This window comes from Rattus norvegicus, chromosome 1 (assembly GCF_036323735.1).
Source record: "Rattus norvegicus strain BN/NHsdMcwi chromosome 1, GRCr8, whole genome shotgun sequence".
Taxonomy (NCBI): Eukaryota; Metazoa; Chordata; class Mammalia; order Rodentia; family Muridae; genus Rattus; species Rattus norvegicus.
This window is the reverse complement of record NC_086019.1, coordinates 63,544,398-63,550,397: the sequence shown is the minus strand read 5'-3', so window position 1 is coordinate 63,550,397 and position 6,000 is coordinate 63,544,398.

Sequence of the window (6,000 nt, the reverse complement as noted above, 5' to 3'; positions counted from 1 at the left end):
TAATAACTGTGAGATAGTATATCATATAATAATGTATCATAAAAAGTGACTTCAAGAAATGAAGAAAAATTTCTAAAGAAGGAATCAAGATGATGTTATTTTATATGCACACCATCTGTATTTCCACCCAGTAGTTAACATTTTAGTTTACCTTTTTCATTGGTGAGACTGGTCCATTTTCTCCCCTGCAGTAGGGAGTAGGGACAAGGCAGCAGTCATCAAGTATGCAGTGTGTTACTGTCTCATAGGCATACAACCTGTGTTTTATTTACATATAAATATATGGATGTATGTAATAAAATTATGAATAAAATAATAAATTACATTGTACATTAATATATAAATAGAAATTATATATTATAAAAGAGAATTGTCTTATATAGGGTTCTTTAGAGTCACAGAACTTATGGGTAATCTCTGTACAGAGAGACAATTTGTTGATGACTTGCATTCTGTAGTCCAACTCCCCAACCATGATCAGCAGCAGGTATGAATGGGAGTCCAAGGATCTAGCAGTGGCTCAGTCCCACAAGGCAGGCAGACAGGCAGGTGAAAAAGAGAGACTCTTCCTTCTTCCAATGTCCTCATGTAAATCCCCAGCAGAAGGTGTGTCCCAGGTTAAAGGTGCATACAACCACAGCTGGATCTGGGACTTGCTTTGTCCCAGGTGACCTTGAACTCAGAGACCTCCTTGCCTTAAGCTCCTGAGATTCCTAGCCACTTTGCCTCATGATCTCCATGCCAAGATGCAGTTCAGAAACTTGTATCTCCCAGCCTCAACATCAGGATCAAAGGTGAGCTTTACAATTCTGGGTTGTAGTTCATTCCACTTATACTCAAGTTCACAACCAGGAATAGCCACTACGAGTATATACGATGTGTCATTATACATGCACAATATATATACATACATATATATATATATACATATAAATTTGAAAACACCACAACATTTTATTAGTATATATTAACCGAGTAAAGTGACAGATGTGGCATTTGTCTGCACAATATGCATGGGTGGGAGAAGTAATTATAAGCCCTTGCATCAAATGAGGAGCTGCAGTTAACAGCAGCTGATAGAAATTCATTCTTCCTTGGGGGAAGGCCATTGGTACGACTCCCAGTGAACAGCTGTACACACAGTATGCAAGCCTGACCAGGTCTAACAGGGCTTAATGAGATACAAAAAAATGTGTTTATGTGTATTTCTGTACACACACACACACACACACACACACACACACACACACACACACACACAGAGGGGTGGTTTAGTGGTGCTGACTTTTAACCCAGGATCTGATTCAGGCGGACCTCTGTGAGTTCTAGACTAATCTGATTTACACAGCCAGTCCCAGACTATCCAGGGCTATAGAGTCAAAAGGGGGATTCTGAGAGGAATCTTTTAGAATTTGGAGGAGAGAAGTTAGGGTTGATAAGACCATATTTTACTGTATAGATGCATGGAAATTTAAATAAGTGAGAAAATACATGAAGTAACTGAGAGGAAAAAAGTACACTCAATAATGGCAACTTTTTGAACTGACTTTTGTCCAGTTACTTGGCAAAGCAGAAATAAATATGCCTTTAACTGATTTCATCTATGGCAATGCCACTTTCCTTGAGTCAAAACACTTAACATAGATGATTGGAAATGACCTTGAAATCACAGTTACCCTCAGCATCCAGGGGCTACATTGAAAATTTATAGTTCTGATTAAGAAGCTGGAAGATATTTCATAACTTTGTATTATCCACTGTGGATTATTTTATAGATCTATAGAATTCCACAACTCAGCTGTTAATTCATTCAATTCTCCCAGTAAACATCCATGGTACAGTAATGATGCCCTAATCTCTTTGAACAGGTGCTCTGGTGCAGAGTTTGCCTGAGATAGCCCAACAGCTGCATCCTCTCTTGTCTCCTTCTAGAGAGCTTCATGACTCTGCTGAACAGAATATAAAGTTGGTTATTTGTTTGGATTTTACTTGGGATTTTTGTTTTTAGCCTTTTCCCTGATATCTTTCCATGATATATATTCTATTTTTCTAACTTTGATTTTAGTTCATTTCAAGCACATTATGCTACATGCAATTTTAAAATAACCCAGCACTAAGTCTGGCTAAACACAGGCATCAGAGTTTCATGCAGCCTCCATGGCTACTTCTATGCACTTGTTACTCTGCATCCTAAGGCTCGATTGCTAAGCCGATTGTGAACCAGTTTAACATAAAATACCTTGACTACTCAAGATGAAATTGCTCTTTGTTTGAGCATGTGAAAAGATAGTCTTTTTATGAGCCAAATTTAATAATAACCAATCATAAGTCTTTGCTCATGCCTTGTGAAGGATGGCATAAGGAATCTTTACCTTTCTTGTTTGGTTCTCTAGAATTTTCTAGTTCTTCAGGGTGGCTCCCTCTGCCCTTTCTGACCCAGAGAACTCTGGAAGGAGTCCAGGGCCTAATTACTTTTCCTATAAGCAGAAACATAACTTCTTTCTCCCAAACTAGCATGTCCTTTAGCCAGTAACCAGAAAGATTTTTAGCTTGACATCTTTCCCAGAAAAATAGTACAATAACCAGAAAATTCAAAATCACACACATTTTGAAAATTAACTTCTCAACAAAGTAACTAAACCAAACAAGCACAGTAGAAACCTTACTTTCCGGCCTTTTCTAATCTGCCAGGCCAGGATATTGAACCCACTTTTGAGAGAACAGGAGCATCCTGTGAGACACTGAGACTTTCCTAGAGGATTTTATCCTCATCCAATCTCTGTTGTCTGCTTTGCAGGTTGTAGTTTTTCTGTTAGCTCAGCTTCTCCCTGCACAGCAGGAGCTCCCAGATAATCTGGGCCCATTTTCCCTGAGTTAGCTCTGAACCTCAGGAGGAATTCCCCAGGTGACTGAGGCCAAAATTGTGTCCTCTTCTATCCAATTAAACCAAATTAGCAACAACTAAACCAAACTTTATTAAAAGCAGGCACCCTTTACTTTCCCTCTCTTCCTGGAGCCATTCATTATACTGATTCTTTTTACAGGAGGAGAACTCAGAGCCTGATTTGGGTCTGTCTATCCCTGTGTTTAGATTCCCATGTGCTGGAGTCCCTTGACTCATCTCTGCTCATTCAGGAATCTAATTCTCTCATCCCTAGGACAAGAATCCTAACTCCCTAGTGGATTGTTGACTACCACACTCGACGTCATCTATTGCATGTAGATTTAAATTAAACCCATGCTAATTCATTCTATGCTCTGGTATCAGTGGTTAGGTTCACCCCACATGGCTAGTTCTATGCAGCCATCTTGTCTTGGTTCCTGCTGTTAGTTTGCTACTTTAACCAAACAAATTTTAACTGAAGTGCCTGGAGTGCTGTTGCATTTCTCATCCCACCCACACCCTCTGGCTGGCTTGCAGAAGGCTGGGTAAAGTTCCTCTCACAGGACTTGCCTTAGTCATTTGAAATGAAAATACCAGAGGTTTATACTAACCAGATTTACATGGGTAAATCTCCAAACCAAAAACGCCCATGCAAGGAACAGAAAACTCAATAATATAACGACAAAGTGTGCGATTAGATTGGACAAATACACCTCTACAGCCCTCTATTGCCCATTTATGAAATCTCTAGCTACTTGTGGCTCCTCCAGGCCACAGGGGTCTGCTCCATTTTCAACCTCTTCCTCCTCCATCTACTTCTTGCCCACATCCTCCATCTCTATTTTTCTTTCTCTCCCTTTTCCAATGCATTCTGCTCTACCTTTTCCTTCCATTGTCCAATCAGAGGAAGTAACCTTTATTTGGCTAATTACTATTTCACCTGACATCATCTGAATATGTGATCTATTGCACTACAGGTCCACCCTGTTGGGAAAGCAAAAATACAAAGAGCAATCCACAAGACATTTTGCTCATTTTGAGTTAACACATATTGTAATTTCACCACATCTTTTTCATCATTTTTATTCTATTCTTATTAAGTTATTTCTAGGGAATATTTGTAGTTTTTAACTACAATGCTTACACATAGTAAGGAGGAGTTACAACACCCTAGACCTGAGCAGAATCTCTGAGGAGGTATACTTCCACTGTCAATACAAAAACTTAAGGACCATGGGACACAGGAGCAACACCAAGGTCCCAATACCACACCATCAGCTCCCTGGCAGCCCCATGACCATCAAACTGCTTCTAAAGAAGCAATGGTGCCAGCCACTCATGACCAAGGCAGAGACAATGATGATGGTCGACCACCTGAACAGCATCTTATTTCCCCAAGTAAGAGCTCATTGAAGGACAACAGTTTTATGAAAACACCAGAAAATGGGGGTAAGGTAGAGGAGGATAAAGTCAGGCAAATATTTAGGCAAATTAGAGCAACTGTGAGCTAATGCCATGAGCATGGTATAGTACACAGGGAACTCAAACCATATAAGATTATGTTGGACATAAATGGATAAGTTAAAATCGTAGACTTTCTTTCGCATTAGAACACAAGTTGAACCAGGGCAATGCTGAACTGGCACTGTGGTGCTTTGTCTTTTGGAACTCCTGAACTCTTGCCCAGCAAACTTTATGATAGTCCACAAAATGACATTTGGACCTTAGTTTTACATGGTACTTAAAAAGTTAAGATCTTTATTCATACTAGATTTGAAAAGACTTGTTGTGGCAATTGTATTCTGCCACCTGTTGGGTGTTAGAAGAGATGGATAACCTGCTTAGCCTCTTAATGATACTCAACATGAAATATAGGATGACAGTCACTGATGTGATGATGTACTTCTGGTTAAAGGAAGACCGGAAGGCTTTCTCAAATCCCTATGAGGACTGAGCTCCATCACACAAGACCCTGTAATTGTGGACGACATGGAACATATTGAGTCCAGAGCCTAAGATATTACAATGTATAATCAACCCATGGGATCATGTTGCTTACTGTCCTGGCAAGTTTTCCAGGTGCAAGGCTGAACAACAGAGGCTCACACATTGAGTTCAGTTATTCCCTACCCTTGATGATAATGATTCATTCCCTTTGGGCTCAAGAGGAGTGGAAGCTACCCCACCCTAAGCACACTGGTCTCATCATCCTCCAATGGCTTTCTGTTTCCCTGCGGCCATAAACTGGTCCATGATTAGGCATAAGAGCCCCTGGTGCTGCCCTTCTCTCTTCAGGCCACTCGAGATGACACCCACACTGGAGAAACATGCATCCATGCCTCCAGTGTCGCCTGAATACACTAAATAATCAGCCTCACTGAGAAGAACAATGGCAATAAGAACACAGAAGCCAATCTACTCTCCTGGAATGCCTCAGTAGGGAGAAAGTCTGTCCTCAGCTAGTGCCAGCCCAGAGGCTTTAGGGACAGACCAAGCAAAAGTGGTGTTCCTGACACAATGAGGTCCATTGTCAATGGAGGTCCTGGGACAGTGGATGTGCTTCAACAGTTGAGGTCCTCAGAATATAGAGTAGAAGCTATGGAGGTCCCAGGACAGGGGAAGTGCCATATCAATGGTGCTTCGACAACTGTGGAGGTGCTGCAACAGTCGAGTTCCTTCAAATTGGAAGACTTGTGACAGTGGAGTGGCTGAGTTTTTGGAGGTACTGCAAGAGTGGAGGTACTGTGACAGTTGAGGTGCTTCATCAGTTGAGGTCCTGTAACAGTGGAGTTCCTAAGACATTTCAGGTCCTTTGACAGTGGAGTAGCAGCTGGGACAGTGGATATGCTGCTACAGTGGAGGTCTTGAAAAACTTCAATTGATGCACAAGTCAGGATCTTTGACCTAGGAGGTGATGGGACAGTACAGGTGTAGGAGAGTCAGTAGAGGTGTGGCGACAATAGAAATGCTATAATAGTGAAAGCCTTGCAGCACTAGAGGTCCTGTGATAGTGGAACTGCTTCGACAGTAGACGTACTGTGACAGAGGAGGTCCTGCCAATTCTAGTTTCAGAGGAAATAGATGTCATGAAAAGTGGAGGTCGTTCAATAGTGGGC